Source organism: Ursus americanus, chromosome 4, assembly GCF_024610735.1.
Source record: "Ursus americanus isolate L20-20 chromosome 4, mUrsAme1.1.p, whole genome shotgun sequence".
Taxonomy (NCBI): Eukaryota; Metazoa; Chordata; class Mammalia; order Carnivora; family Ursidae; genus Ursus; species Ursus americanus.
The window spans coordinates 54969782-54987504 of record NC_142130.1 but is presented as its reverse complement, the minus strand read 5'-3'; the positions used below and the strand labels follow the sequence as shown (position 1 = coordinate 54987504).

The window sequence follows — 17723 nt, the reverse complement described above, 5'->3', positions numbered from 1 at the left end:
CCAAAACTATGATAGCGGCTGCTATTAAAGTTGGGGAAGAGAAATCAACCAGGGGTCATAGTTTAAACAAACACTAGCTTTATCTATAATAACTACTTTGAGAAATTGGAAGAGAAATATACAGGAGTCAAGTAATAAGTTAATTTTTTTACTTTTTCTTTTATTCCAAATATATTAAATAAGAGATTTCCAAAATGTATTTATTTAAATTATGTATTTGAAAAAATATATATTCACATGTGTATACATGTCCATATACACACATGTACATACATATGTTATATGTATGCATATTTTTAAAATTATGTATGTATATGTATACATACACAGAAAAAAATATAAACATCTTTACTGATTAAAAACAGAACCTACCTACCTGCAAAGCACTGGGAAGAGTTTGAGCCAAAGGCCTGTTTGATACAATGTAATTGGAAACAGGCATTCAGAATGAGGCATTTGGCCCTGCAGGAAACAGGAACAAAATGTGTTCCACACAAAATTATAGGGGACCTGAGTCAGGTTTACTACTTAATGCCAAGGACTAGGGAGAAGCTGCTCTGTTTGTAAGAACAGGCTGAAAATAATGTTGCTCAATAGCAGCCTAAGGCTATATTTTAAATAGAATTGAATTTATGGATTGCTGTAGTCAAACCCAACAAAACTGCAAATTATATTGCAATCTTAACCACAAAAAAATAATGCCAAAATGCCTTTATAAGACCTAGTTCTGAAAGAAGGTTGGGGAAATCAGGCGGAAAAAACTGAAAAACTACTAGAAAAGAAAAACTCTTATTTAAAAAAGGCCTGCGCTCTATGACCCAAATATACAGAAGTAGTGAAAAGAAGGGCCACTTGCACCCCAATGTTCATAGCAGCATTGTCCACAATAGCCAAACTGTGGAAGGAAAGAAGATGCCCTTCAACAGATGAATGGATAAAGAAGTTATGGTTCGTATATACAATGGAATATTACTCAGCCATCAGAAAGAATGAATACCCACCATTTGCGTTGACATGGATGGAACTGGAGGGGATTACGCTAAGTGAAATAAGTCAAGCAGCGAAAGAAAATTATCGTATGGTTTCACTTATATGTGGAACATAAGAAATAGCATGGAGGACATTAGGAGAAGAAAGGGGGTGTGGGGTTGGGTTACCCCGGTGATGGGTATTAAGGAGGACACATATTACATGGAGCACTGGGTGTTATACGCAAACAATGAATCATGGAACACTACATCAAAAACTAATGATATACTGTATGGTGACTAACATAACATAATAAAATAAAATTAAGAAAAAAGAAACTGAAAGTATGACATTGCATAAAGGAAAAGAAAAAGGCCTGCAAAATAAAATTGCAAAACATGTGAAGATTATTAGTGAAAAAGAAAGGTAACCAAAAAAATCAATGTGAATTCATTCTGAATAAAACAATATTACAAACAGTCTGACTAAAATGTGTGACTTTGGAAAAGGATGAATTAGACACCTTTTAAAAACTGAAAATAAATTATGTTTTAATCTCAAATGGAAGGAATTCTATACTGAACACAATCAAAGAGAGAATTAGTAAAATTATAGATTGTACTGAAGAATTTATCCAGAATGCTCAACAGAAAGATAAGGAGACTTTAAAAATATTAAAAGTTGTGGGGTGCCTGGGTGGCTCAGTTGGTTAAGCATCCAACTCTCTTTTTTTTTTTTTTTATGTTAGTCACCATACAGTACATCCCTAGTTTTTTATGTAAAGTTCCATGATTCATTATTTGCGTATAACACCCAGTGCACCGTGCAATACGTCCAACTTTTGATCTCATCTCAGGTCTTGAACTCAGGGTTATGAGTTCAGGCCCTGTGTTGGGCTCCATGCATAAAAAGGAAAAAAAATTAAAAGTTGTTAAAATATATGAAGAATAATTTTAGAAGCTTGAACACATGTAGATTGAAAACAGGTTTCAGCTGTACCTTTAACTGTGAACACAAAACAAAGACACAACTTTAAAAATACAAAAATTAAAGAGTCTTTATTCCTACCCCTCTTCTAACCACTACTAAATTAGGATATTACATTTGGATATGATTAAGCAAAAAGAAAAAAAATAAGCATGAAGAAAAGTAAACACATAAGGAAAGCAAAAGTTAAACTACACATTGGGGAACACAGATAATGACAAAATATACTGATAAATTTAATAAAGTAATAATTATAAATTAATACATTTTCTATTTAAAATAAAAACACGTATAAAATTTCAGGATGTTGCTAAATTAGTATATATAAACCTTAAGCCTTGAAGCATATTTATTATTAAACAAGAGTATTTGAAAATAATGATTTAAGCAATCAAATTAAGAGATTGGAAGAAAAACATACTTAAAGAAAGTAGAAGGAAAGAAATAATACAAGAATAGAGAATAATGAAGTGGAAATCAAAGACAAAAGAGAAAAAATTTATAAAACCAAGAATGTAATGAAGCATGAGAGACTATGGACTATGAGAAACAGACTGAGGGCTTCAGAGGGGAGGGGGGTGGGGGAATGGGATAGGCCGGTGATGGGTAGTAAGAAGGGCACGTATTGCATGGTGCACTGGGTGTTATGCGCAACTAATGAATCATCGAACTTTACATCAGAAACTAGGGATGTACTGTATGGTGACTAACATAATATAATAAAAAAACATTAAAATTTAAAAAAAAAAAACAAGAATGTGTTACTCACAAAAATACACAAATAAAAAATATTAGGAACAATAAAGGGTCACTGAGACAGAGAAGACATTAATACTATCATCAGAGAATAATACAAATTTTATAGAACTATATTTTTTAAATTTAATGAAATCGACAAAAATACATTCTAGTAGAAAAAATAAAGTTAACTCAAGAACATACAGACAACTTGAAAATACTTCCACCACTACAGAAAAATAGGTGTTAATCATTAATCAAAAATCTTTCCTATAACTTACAGAATGAGAGAAAAAAAATTATAAATCATATATCTGATAATGGCTTAATATCCAGATTCTGTAAAGAATTCTTGCAACTCAACAGCAAAAAGACAAGCAACACAACTTTAAATCAACAAAGGACTTGAATAGATAATTCTCTAAAGATCTATAAATGGCCAAAAAGCGCATGAAAAGGTATTCAGCATCATCTGTCATTAAGGAAATGCAAATCGAAACCACAATCAGATACCACTTCACACCCATTAGGATGGATTTAATCAAGAAAATGGAAAATAACAAGTACTGACAAGGACATGAAAAAATTGGAACCCTCATATATTGCTAGTGAATATTTATAATGGTGCATCATGCTGTAGAAAACAGTTTGGTTGTTTCTCAAAAATTTAAGTATATAATTACCATATGACCCAATAATTCCCCTTCTACGTGTATTTCATTTCAAGAGAAATAAAAACATGTCCACATAGAAACTTGTACACAAAATTTTATAGCAGCATTATTCATAAGGGTCAAAAGGTAGAAATAACCCAAATGTCTATCAATAGATAAATGGCTAAACAAAATGTGGTATATACAAACAATGGAATATTATTCAGCCATAAAAAGGAATGAAGTACATGCTACAAGTTGGCTCAACCTCAAAAACATTATGCTAAATGGAAGAAGTCAGACACAAATATCATATATTACCTGATTCCCTTTATAGGATATATCCAGAATAAGCAAATCAATCAAGACAGAAGGTACACTAAGGAGGTTATCAGAGGATTTGGAGAGAGGGGAGGGAGAGTGATGACTCAGTATGGGTAGGAGATGTTTTTATGAGGTGATGAAAAAGTTTTGAAACTAAAAAGAGCTGGTAGTTACATAAATTTGTGAATATACTAAATACTACTGAATTGTACCCTAAATACAACTGAATAGTACTTTTAAATGGTTAATTTATGTTATGTGAATTTCACTTCAAAAAAAGTCTTCCCCAAAGTAACACCAGAACAAGATAAATTTACAAGAAAGGTTTAGAAAAACTGCATGGAACAAGTAATGCCTATATAACACAAACTGGCTCTTTGAATGAAAGAAATTTGCCATTTTGTTTTGTGAGGCTTGGAAAAGCAAACAGGACAGTACAAGAAAAGAAATTTAGAACAATCTCATTTTTAATAAATATTAATAGAGAAAACATTACTACATTCAATATACCAGCTAATGAAAAATCTGAATCATGACTACAGGAATGCCTTCAAAAAGCTCGTCAGTCGAGCTGACACAACTAATCAATAATCATGAAGATAAATCAATAAAAATTATCCAAACTAAAGAACAAAGATTAAAAAGAGAGAATTTAAAAAGAAAAAAGAAAAGGACAGAACATACAAACAAAAAGTCTAAATAAGTATAACTGAAATGTCAGAAACAGAAAAGAAAAATACTTAAGATTTTGCTGAAAATTTTTCAAAATTCTTGACAGCCACCAAACTACATAATAAAGAAGCTTAAAAGCACCACAGAGAATTTTTTAAAAAGAAATGACATGACATAATCTTGGCAGGAAATCCTGGAGGAAGTCAGAGAAGACACATTACATATAGGATTGCAGCAAAATTACAGCAGACTTCTCATTTAAAAACTAGAAAAGCCAAAAACAATGGAGTGACATCTTTAAAATGAAAAAGATAAAAACTGTCTACAAAGAATTATATATGCAGAGTACATATCATCAAAATTACAAACTTCTCCTTAAAGGACTGGGTAAGAAAATGAAACAGCTAACTATAGACTGGGAGAAAATACTTGTAAATCACGTATTTAATAAAGGATTTATATCTAAATTACAAAAAGAACTCTCAAAAATAAATATTAAGAATATAATCCAATAAAAATGGACAAAACAGACACAACCAGGAAAGGTAAATTTATGGCAAATAAGTACATGAAACTATGTTCATAGTCATTTTAAACCACAATGAGATACCCATGCACATTTTTTTATAAAGGCTAATTTTTTTTTAAATCTGACAGTGTCAAGTACTGGCAAGGATTTAAGGAATCTGGAAATCTCATACCTTGTTAGTAGAAATGCAAAATAGCTCAGAATGAAAACAGTTTGGGAGTTTATTATAAAGTTAAATGTACAATTATCATATGACCCAGTAACATTTTGTTTACCCCAAAACCAACACACAAGTCATTTAATTAATGTCACCAGCAATTTAAAACAACCCAAATATTCCTCAAATGGGGAATGGATAAACAAATTGTGATCTATTCATACAATGGAATACAACACAGCACTAAAAACTATCAAACTACTGATACGATATGTGTGGTTGTAGCAGAGTTCTGCAAGTCTTGAGAAACACATATACCAATACGGTTAAGACACAGAATAATTCTATCATCTCCCCAAATCCCCCATACCATTTGGAGTGTAGTAAACTCACTCTAATGCTCAACCCTGGCAATCATTTATCTGTTGTCTTTCCCTTAGTTTTACCTTGGCAAGAATGTCATATAATGTTATCAAATGGCATATAGCTTTTGAGCATGATTTCTTTCACTTAGCTAAATGTACTTAAGATTCATCAACCTTTTAGCGGCATTACATATACTTCCTCGCTTTCTTTTTATATTTTTGTGAAACTCTGTTGTGTCTCAATTTCCATAATACACAATCCCCCAGTTTTCCTTTTAGCTCTTTGGTACTTTCCTTTCAGTCTCCTTTGCAAGATACTCTTTCTCTAGACATCAGTTTGACTTTCTCTAGACATCAGTCCTGAGCACATTTCTTCTATATCTACCCTCACTTACTAGGGTGGCAATAATCTTGCTTATGATTTCCAATGTTACCTAACAAGTCATAAATTTTTATTATGCTAACAAGTCATAAATTTTTATCTCCATATTATAAATCCAGATGTTCCTATCCAATGTATTAAGTTTTATTCTTTCCTCACCAGTGCACTGACTGGCAGAGCAGACCCACCTTGATTAGGGGTTTAAAATTCCCTTCATTGGGGTCAGCCAATTAAGCCCTCAGCTAGGTTCTGTTTTCTCCACCCTCTCCCCATAAGAGGTTAGAAACTCCTTGTATAACTCCAAGGAAGCCCTCTAAAATGCTCTAAGTATTTTGTTGTCTGTATTCAGAGCATCAGTTGAGCTTAGTAATAAGCCACCCAATTCATGTTATTTTAATTCTCACTTCCCACATTTCTCAAATGCCTGATACATGAGACCAACTAACGGAGTCCCTTATACTGCTATATGGTCCCAGTGCACCACCAGTATACTTTCAAAAATTAGATGGTAGAATCAGGACTCTTTGTGTCCTACCTTCCACCAGTGATGGGATTACTCAGCCTTTAATCACTTTTGGTACCAACTTCACAGGTTATTATTTTCTGGGACATGGATTATGAGGCAGTGTTTAGCATACAGGATATTTACCATAGTGCTCTTGTAATCAATAATCACAGAAAGCAAGTATGAAAAGCGGAAGAAGTATGCCTAGCAACAGCATTGGCCAAGCCCATTAGAGCTGTAGAACTAGATGAACCATAAAGATTGTCCCCTGTTGGAGCAAGATGGCCAGGCTGTTATGAGTCACTGGATGTACCCATCCCCACATCCCCAGCAACAGCATGACATGTGTGAGGTGGCTTTCTGAAATAATCCCTAAAGGGGATGACAGATAGAGACTGTCTTTTGATAATGCTCTCATAGGTGGGGCAACAAGTTCTTCATTGAAGGGGGATCTGGGTGGTAAATCTCAGCATCTACTACAATGTCCCAAAGGAAATTCTTGAAATTCAACCAACACCCTCCTCTCCCAAATATAATCCCTTTCCACTATTCCCCATTTTTGGAATTTATCCAACAGTTCTAAAAGTAGAAATCTAGGAGTCCTTCCCAATATCTTCTTTATCACCAGCCACCCACAATATATATTAGCATTAAGTACAGACATTTTACCTCCAAATTATAACTTAAATAATTAAAGTCTCTATAGCCACTGCCAACACCCCAGTCTAAGCCATAATCATCTCTCACCTGGACAATTCCTATAACCTCCTTCCTAGTCTTCCTGTTCCCTCTTTTGCCTTTTCCATTCTATTCTCCACGTAAAAGTCAGTATAAACTTTGTAAAGTATAAATTGGATCATCTGAACCCCCTAGCTTCAAACCTTTAAGGGCTTCCTACTGAATTTAGAATTGAATAGAAACTCCTTCACCTCTCCCACCAGGCTTTTACTAATTGGTACTTTCTCCAATCTCATCATGGCTCCCTTTTTCCATTACTCACCACTCTTTGGCTATATAGAATTCCTTCAGTTTTTGGCTACTGCTGGGTAGTTCCCTGCCATAAATGAACATTCTTCGTTTTCTTCTAATCTCTGTTTTTTGTTTTTATTACTGACCTCTTTGTCATACTTCAGGTTATCAATTTTAACATTACCTTCTCAGAGAGTTCTTCCTTAATAGGCAGTGACTATATACCTGTGGCTGTTTAGCATCTCTTTAATATTCTTTTGAATCAATAGAAATTCTCATAATGCAGGTGATTCCCACATTATGAACCTTGCCTCTCCAAGGCAGATATCAGAATTCAACTTCCCAGCTGTTATGGCAGCTGGAATGCAGGTCTGTGATCCAGAAATTGCTAGCCACTTGCAGCAGAGTTAGCCTTCCAATGAGAAAAAAACAACATGAGGAATTAGTCTCACTACAACTCACTTATCAGAAAACAGGTGACAGAAATGACAAGCTCTGCAGAATAGTAATTGTGAACATTCTGACAGCCCACCTTGAGCATCACTGTGTAGGTGGGGGGTTGGTTAAAACTCTTGTTTGGGAGCCGAATTAAGGTGGCTAGCTTCTTTTGCTAAAGTAGCCTCCTTCAGTGTGGTTGGGTATTGTCCCTGGCTCCCTAATTTTCCCAAAGACTCTGTGAGCCATCTTCTATATGTTGATAAATTCCTTTTCTCCTAGAACTAACCACAGTGGATTCCACTGTTTGTTTGTAACTAAAGCCTAACATTTATAATTTCCCATCTAGGGCACTTCTGCTCTATTATCCTCTATCTTAAAACTTTTTGTTTCCATCATTGCATTAGCATAATTTCTAATTGTGTATGTATTGTCTGTTTCTCTACTAGATAATAAACTCCTTGAGGGAAGAGTCTGTATTTTTCATTCAGCACTATATATGAAGTCTCATCATGGGTTCATTCAACAAACTTTATAGAACCCTTTCTATTTGGCAGACATTGACACAGGCACTAAAGATATAACATCAATAAGATGATTCTTCCTCTCAAAGTGCTTACATTTTATTTGGAGAGACAGACATAGAAATAGAACATTAAAATCTAATATAGTCAGTACATGGATAAAAATTGTCAAGCATTCTTTTAAGTTTACCAAGGAAGAGCATCTAATATAATCTGTGGGAGAAGACAGGAGATGAGACTAAGAAAAAGAGAAACAGGAAAGGGAAAGAGTCATGGAGTTTCAGGAAGAACTCTTGGAGGATGCAATGCAAAAGCTTAAAAGTGTGAGCAGAAGTTTGACAGGTAAAAGGAGAGGAGATGGGGGGATGGTATAGAATAAGAAGACTCCAGGTAAAGGTGAAAGGCCCTAGATGAAGAGCTATATGGTAGAGAGAGGGGTGCCTTTCACAGGAGGTAGGCAGGAGAGAAGACACAAAGTGAAGAGGCTGAAAAGACAAAGTTTACATCATGAATGGACTCATGCTCCACTAGAGATTCCTACAATTATGCCTGAATATGGAAAAGGCTCAGAAGAGAATGTAAAAAAAAAAAAAAAAAAAAAAAAAAAAAAAGTAACTAGGAGATTAGTTTGAGTGATTTTATTCCATTTTTTAGTTAACTAAAGTTTGTAAAAATCCTTTTTCAACTATCTTCAACACACACTGGCCAATGGTTCTATTGTATAATAAATGCTTATGGAAAGAATATGCAAGATTATACTGAGGAAACTTGAATGTAAAAGGAACTCTTTGACTTTCTGTGACCGTTAATATGTAATATGCCCACAAGAAATTCAAAATATCTCATTGCAATCTGGGTTATTCTTTGGCCTATGCTGCAAAGTATTCCTTAAAAATAAATTATATAGTTGGGTAATGATGCATATCAATTCACATCCAGCTTTTGCAAATGATAAAACAGAACTCAAAGACTGAGATTATTACATCGAATCAAGATTTATAATCCTACCAGGGTTCACATAAATTTCCCCTCCAGGACCCAGACAAACCACTTATCTAAGTAACCTTCTTATCTTTCAATTCTTAATGAAATGTCCTTAAGGCCTCGGCTGCAGGGTCCCTGCTTTATGCGCCAAGAAAATGGAGGTTTGTCACAAGATCCTTAGCAGTGGTATGCAAATAGGGAGCAAAATGAGAATAGTAAAGTGAAAAATACCATTGGCTGGTTAAGAAAAAAAATATAACTTCTTACCTTTCCCTATTCATTCTTTATATAAACTCTGGATCTAAAATGCTGAAATACAGACTGGGGAACAAACTTTCACATCTGTGGGCTGAATTTTCAGTGAATGCATCCTTCCAGCTCTTCGCTGTGTTTCTCAGAGCCACGTGGGCTGTTCTGTTTTCAATGGGTTAATTACCAAGGAAGCATTTTTCCTCTGTGGTCTAGACATAGAAATATCCAGATATTGTTTCCCTTGAAAGGCAGCCATCCTGCTGAATGTACTTGATCACCAATTCCCATGTTTTTCTAAGGCCAGATGGGGCTAAACATAATTTCTGAAGATTTTTCTCTCTCCTTTTATTCACCGATTAACAGCTTGTTTGTTTTCGAGTGAGGATTCTGCCAGGCAAATACAGGGATGAAAAAAAAATTCCTTCATTTTTAAGGTGGAGAAACTCAGGAATGATGGATTTGTTGTAGCCAAAAGGAAACAATCCTTGGACCTAACAAATAAGCCTGGGGGGAAAAAGTTTACTCAAAATTACATAATTTCAGTACTATGAGTACATAATGGGGATTTTGAGAATAATATAATTATCTTAACTGAAACCCAAAGGTAGGTTTGTAATGTACGTATAAATAGGTAGAGAGTGAGAGAAAGAGTGAAATCTTAACCTTTGGGGAAAAAAAAAATCTTAATCCTGACAATGCTATCTCTTTGACCTTGGATAAGTCACTTCAATTATTTGAGTCCTTGCTTTTATACATATAGACTAAAAGATGATTTTATATCTAAGATCTTTCCATCTCTAAAACTTTTTGATCTCCTGTGGTTAATCCCCAGCCAATAATAGTCTACCTGGGAATAATTCTGTTTCTCCTCCATTGTCTCCCCCACCCCTTATTCTATTTGGAGAGACTATCTGCCTGTTCTGCGGGAGTTACATAATAAGTGGGAAGTGAAGACAGCTGAACCTGCTCTGAAACTATGATAAATAGCTCCAATGTCCTGAGTGCACCTTCCCTGTTTGAGGCCAAGCAACTTCATGCAGACATGGGAAGGATTAAGTGGTACTTCATCTGAGTGCAGACTGGCACAGGGGCCAGGCACATGTAGGCCACATGAGGTTACTCTGAGACATCTCCTTTCTGGGAGGACCTGGACCTCCCCTCTCCCATTACAGTCTCAGGTTTCCTAAGTCCTAGAGGCCCGTCAGCCACAACGAATGGCACTGCCAGGAACAGTGGTAAGCAGGAGGAACCTAACCCTGACTATAACAGGACTTACTCCAACTCTTAATAACTCGGGCAACTAATTTGGCCACGAGCACTACCTTCTCCCAGCTTTGCTAAAATAGCCAAGTCTGTGATTGCTGACGCCCAGTAGTAACATATCCATTCTAGGCCAGGGACTGTGAAAAATATGCTTTAAAAAATGAGTCAATATGATTAATCTTAGAAACTATTTTTTTTAGTATCAAAACATCATTAAAGTTGCTGGAGAGACTGATCACTCTGGTCACTCTGTGACTAAAGGGACACACCACTCAAGTCCCCAGCTAACACAAGGCCGAACTTTGCTCAGATACTGGTGAGCCATGTGGGAATAACAAAGGCTGAATTGGCAAATACAGGAACATCACCTCTCACAGGCCAAACCCTCACTAGAGAGGAGCACCGCACCCTCCATGGAGTCACCCAGACTGGGCCTCCCATTTCTTTTGAAATGCATGTCCCAGCAGTCTTAGACACACTCTGGAAACAACTACACATTTCTGAATGATGAGTTCTGAGGTGAAGACTTGTCAGTAGTATGGTAATGTGGATAAAAGAAAAATATTTTATTTGGTGGTAGAATTTCCTGACCCCTAAAAAGACACTACAAAACTTGATTTGACTGTAGACTGAAGTTAATGATCAAGGTTTTATGTCTAATTCGTTGTCACAGACGAAAACCAATCCTCCCTCATTTTTTTTTTCCTCGCTGCATGTTAGATGCCACATTAAAGCATACCAAAATAGCAATTTCAGCCTCAGGGACAGATTTTTAATGCAAGACTCCTCACACTAGATTGCTTTCTTCAAACATCCGAGGGTATGTTTTCCAGCCCTATCTGCCCATCCAAAAAAAAAGTTTCAAATTAAAAATACTTTAAATCTATCCCAACCGAATAAAACCACTGGGTAAACACCACTGAAGTGGTTGGAGAGACTGATCACTTTCGGTCCCTCTGTGACTAAAGGGACATATTACCCAAGTCTTAGCTGACATGAAGCCAAACTCTACTCAAGCACTGGTGAGCTACATGGGAATAATGAAGGCAGAATTGGCAATGTACAGGTGTTTGGTCTCATAGGCCAAACACCTCACCAGAGAGATGCACGGTGTCCTCTCTGAGTTACCCAGACCAGGCCTCTTGCTTCATTCTGAAATGTGTGTTTCAACTGTATTAGACACAATCTAGAAGCAACTACACATTTCTGAATGAAGTCCTGAGGTGGACACTTGTCAGCAGTAGGATACTATACAGCATTCTGTTCTGTGATGCTATCATAATTCATTGATCCATTCTATTCTTGGCAGGCTCTTGAGGAGTTTTCCATTTTTTTACTATTATGAGTAGTGTTACTAAGCTAACCTAATTTATGGCTTTTGATAAAGCTATGCATACATTTCTGTTGGTTATGTACCTAGTAGACCTAGCACAGCACTGTTATATGGTGGTTCCTGGCTTGCCCTTCCCTGATGACGAATGAGCTTGATATATTTTATAAGTTTATAGGCTATTTGAGTATCTTTTATTGTAAATGGTCTGCTCAAGCCTTGTTCATATGTCTATTGGTTTATCTGCCTTTTTCTTATTGATTTCTAAAAGTTCTTTTTATATTCTTGGTACAATTATTTTGAAGCTTTTACAGAGGCTCTTGATTTGGATATGAACCGAATTACCATTTTGTTTCAAAATTTTTTGTTTTTGCAAGGAAAATAAAAGCAAAAATAAACAATTAGAACTACATCAAATTAAAAAGCTTTTGTACAGCAAAAGAAATCATCAACAAAACAAAAGGCAACCTTCGGAATGGGAGAAGATATTTGCAAATGTTATACATGGCAAGGACTTAATATCCAAAATATATAATGAACTCATACAACTCATGCAACTTAATCTGATTAAAATTGGCAGAAGACCTAAATAGACATTTTTCCAAAGACGACATATGGATGACCAACAAACACATGAAAAGATGCTCAACATCACTAATCATCAGGGAAATGCAAATCAAAACCACAATCCAGTATCATCTCACACACGTAAGAATGGTTAGTATCAAAAAGACAAGAAATGGCAAGTGTCGGCAATGATGTGGCGAAAGGCAACCCTCATGCACTGTTGGTGAGAATGTAAATGGTGCAGCCAAATACAATATGGAGGTTCCTCAAAAAATTAAAAATAGAAATAGCATTATATAATTCAGTAATTCCACTTCTGCGTATTTAATCAAAGAAAATGGGGAGCCTGGGTGGCTCAGTTGCTGAAGCATCTGACTTCGGCTCAGGTCATAATCTTAGTGTCCTGGGATCAAGCAAAATATCGGGCTCACCTCTCAGCAAGGAGTCTGCTTGTCCCTCTCCTTCTCTCTCTGCCCCCTTCCCCCGCTCATGCTCTGCCTGTCTCTCAAATAAATGAATAAAATCTTAAAAAAGAAAGAAAACAAAAACACTAATTCAAACAGATACATGCATTCTTATGCTTGTTGCAGCATTATTTACAATAGCCAAGATATGGAAGCAACCTAAATGTACATAAACAGATGCAATACACACACGTATACACACAGGAATATTACTAAGCCGTAATTGTCATTCATAACAACACGGATCGATGAATGGACCTGAAGGGTATTATGCTAAGTGAAATGAATCAGACAAAGAAAATACCATATGATTTCACTTCTATGTGAAATCTAAAAAAAATCAAAACAAGTGAACAAACAAAAAAGCAGAGACAAGCTCATAAATACAGAGAACAAACTAGTGGTTGCAGGAAGGGACTGGGCTAGGGGCTTAGGCAAAACGGGTAGGGGGGATTAAGAGGTACTGATTTCCAGTTATAAGGTGAATAGATCATGGGATTAAAAACACAGCATGGGAATACAGCCAATAACATTACTAATAACTTTGCATGGTGATGGATTAGTGGTTTCATTTGTCATGGTGAGGATTTTGTAATGGATATAATTGTCAAGTCATGTATTGTACACCTGAAGCTAATATAGTAATGTAAGTCAACTATACTTCAATTAAAAATTTTAAAAAATTTAAAAAACTGTTTTTTTAAAAAAAGTGATGATGACACAGTAAAATTCATTCTTTAAAAAGATCTAATTACTAGAGCTTATGGTAGATAAGAATATGTACAAATATATGAAATATTTCATTCAGGGAAGTGAAATATTCATTCCATGGGATAATAATGTTATAATAGGAAATAACAACAAAACTTTCTTCTTGTGCTCTCTTTGAAAGTCTTTGCCTGCTTTAAGATCACAAAGTTAATCACCTCACTTTTCCTCTAAAAGCTGTATTGTTTGTCTTTTCCATTTAAATATATAATCCATTTGAATTTGATTATTTTCTATAAAGTATGGAGGACCAAGCACATATTTTTCATAAGGATATTCAATTGACTCAGCATTAGTTATTGAAAAGACTATTCCTTCTTCACTGTGCTTTTTTATACTTTTATCTTAAGTCAAGTGACTATATACGTGAGTCTAAAACCAAACTCTATTCTAATTGTCAGTTTGTCTATCCTGTTACCAAAGCCATGCTGTCTTAGTTACTATAATTTCATAATAAATTTTGATATCTGGCAAAGTAAATCCTTCAGCTACGTTCTCCTCCAAGAATACTTTAGCTATTCTTGGCTCTTTGCATTTCTAATTCTCATTTAACAAAAAGCATGCTCATATTTTTTATTAGGATCACACTAGATTTGTAGATTCATTTGGGCAGAATATTCTTTTTTTATAATAATTTTTTATTATATTATGTTAGTCACCATACAGTACATCCCTAGTTTTTGATGTAAAGTTCCATGATTCATTACTTTGGGCAGAATATTCTAACAATATTGAGTATTCCATCTGTAACATGGGCTATGTCTCCATTTGTTTAGATCTTCCTTAATTTCTCTCAGTATTTTATAGTTTGACTACAGAAGTGTTTGCACATGTTTTATTACATCAGTTGCTAGATCTATGATTCTTTAAACGTTATTATAAATGATAATGTTTAAATTTCATTTTCCATTTGCTTCTGGTATATAGAAATATAAAATTATGCATATTAAACTCATATTCAGGGGCATTGCTAAATCTTCTTGTAAATATTTGTTGTTTTCCTATAGTTTGTTGATGTGATGAATTACACTGAGTGATTTTCTAATGTTAAACCATCCTTGCATATCTGAAATAAACTCTTCTTGGTTACCACATTTCTTTTATGTATTGCTATGTTAGCTTTGTTAGTATTCCTTCTGCATCAATATTAATGAAAACACTTGGTTTCCTTTACTACATCTTTCACAATTTTATAATCCATGTTATGGTGCCTCTTAAAAAGAGTTAGAAATCGTTCCCTTTCTTTCTATTCCCTGGAAGAATTTGTGTAATAGTGCTGTTATGTCTTTCTTAAATGTTTGGAAGAATTCGCCAGTGAAACTATCTTGGCCTAAGAATTTGATTATGAGAACATTTTAATTAAGAATCCATTTTTAAAATATATATCTGATTGCATACATTTTCTGTTTCTTTTTATGGTAAATTTAAAGGTAAATTTTATCTATCTATCTATCTATCTATCTATCTATCTATCTATCTATCAATTACAGAGAGAGAGAGCATGAGCAGGAGGGGAGGGCAAGAGGGGGAATCTTAAGAAGGGTCCACACCCAGCACGGAGCTGAATGCCAGGCTCAATCTCACAATCTGGAGATCATGACCTGAATGGAAATCAAGAGTCAGCCACGGGGTACACGGGTGGCTCAGTTGGTTAAGCATCTGCCTTTGGCTCAGATCATGATCCCAGGATCCTGGAATCAAGCCCCGAGTCAGGCTCCCTGCTCAGTGGGGAGTCTGCTTCTCCTTCTCCCTCTGCCCCTCCTTCAGCTCATCCTCTCTCTCTCACTCTCTCTCAAATAAATAAATAAAATCTTAAAAAATAGCAATAAAAAAAAGAATCTGCCGCTTAGCTGACTGAGCCACCCAGGTGCCCCCAAAGATTTGCACAACTATTCTTTTTAAGACTTTATTTTTTTTTTACATAATCTCCACACCCAATCTGGGGCTTGAACGCACAACCCTGAGATTAAGAGTCACATGCCCCACCAACTGAGCCAGCCGAGCTCCCCTTCTTCTTATGGCAAATTTATTAAGCTGTCAGGTTTTTGAATTACTAATCCATCTCCTCCAAATCATCAAATTTATTGGGAAAGTGTTCATGTTATATCCCATTTGATGTATTATGATCTATACATTTTCACTTTTGAAAATTTGTGGGACTTTTTTTTTCGTGATCACTATTGTGAGAAGTTTATTAATTTTATGAATTTTATCAAAATACCAATGCTTAACTTTGTTGATTTTTCTATTATTTTTTATTTCTGCTCTTTATGACTTCTTTCCTTACATGTTCCTTACTTTTGATTTGGTCTTTGTTTTGTACCTTCTTAAGTTGTAAGTAAAGTGATTTTTAGTCCTTTTTCTTTTCCCATATACAGAAATATTCTCTGACCATAGTAGAATTCAACTCCCTAAGAAATTAGGGAGCATTTTGAACTGAATAATAATGGAAAGATATAAAACATTATGTTGCTGCAATTCTTTTTAAGCATTGTATTAGCTGCAGCAAAATAATTTTTGACATGTTGTACTTTCATTATAATTCATTTGAGATATATATATGATATTACCTATATATATATATCAGTAACTCCCCCCCCCCTTTTTCTGGCCCACATTTACTACCCTGGAGTTCACAATTTCCTCTTGTATTTCCATGTTTCATTTGGAATCCTTTTTCTATCTGAATAGTTTTACAAAAGTGGCCTCCTAGGGACATATTCCCTCATTTTTTCCTTTGACTGAAACTAACTTTATCTTCATTTTTTAAGAACTTTTTTTGTATAAAATTGTAAGTTGGCTGTTATTTTCTTTCAACATTTTAAAGATGTTATTTCATTGTCTTTTAGTTTTCATCTTTTCTGTTGAAAACTTATATTTAAGTCCTGGTGAATTGTTTTTAAAGGTACTGATTTTAACTTTTATCTTTATATTTGGTTTTCAGAAGATTTTATGATGTACTTGGGTATGCTTTTCTTTGTTTATCTTCAACTTGGGATTCCCAGATTTTCCTGAATCTCTCAGTTGATATCTTTCATATGCTTTGGAAAATTTAAGTAACAATTTCCCCCCAATTTCTCTCATTTTCCTTCTGTGACTCCTATTATATGTATGTTAGACCTCTGCACACACATCTCCATTAATTTTTTTCTATTTTTTTCTATATGCTTCATATTGTATATTTTTATTGACTTGTCTTTCAATTCACTTTTCCTGTATACTTTTCTCTCCAATATACTCCTAAATCCACTCATTGAGTTCTTACTTCAACATATTGTAGGGCACCCAGGTGGCTCAGTGAGTTAAGGCATCTGCCTTCAGCTCAGGTCATGATCTCAGAGTCCTGGGATCAAGCCCCACATTGGTCTCTCTGCTCAGGTGGGGAATCTGCTCTCCTTCTCACTCTCCCTCTGTGCTCTCCCTTTCTCTTTCCAAATAAATAAATAAATAAAATCTTTAAAAATATATTATTTTTTCTTATTCTGGATTGTCTATGTTTCTTTTTTTTTTTTTACAGAGTATAGTTCCCTAAAGAAATTCTCCATACTTTTTTCCATCTTCTCTAATGTATGTAGTATATTAATCATAGTAATTTCAAAGAATAGATTAGTAACTCTGATATCTGAATCATCTATTGGTCTGCTACTAGTTTCCATCTTTCTCCTCCTGATCATCAATTGTATTTTTATGTATTTTTGTATGTAGAGTAATATTTTATTGTGTGTCAGACACTGAGTATAAAAGAAATGAGGAGGATCTCAATCATTTTATCTTTCGACAGAAAGGTTCCCCCATGCACACACTTTTTCTCTGTTATGCAGCTAGGATAAGAGGCTGATCATTCTAGCCAATCAGAAATTGACCTAGGTCAGAGCTGGATTTCAGA

At 34.9% G+C, this 17723-nt stretch overlaps 1 long non-coding RNA gene across 1 annotated transcript in view; it reads right to left on the bottom strand.

Moving 5' to 3' along the window:
- Positions 1–17723, bottom strand: part of LOC148110253 (uncharacterized) — a 289301-nt gene that overhangs the window by 253631 nt on the left and 17947 nt on the right. The window lies entirely within an intron of this gene.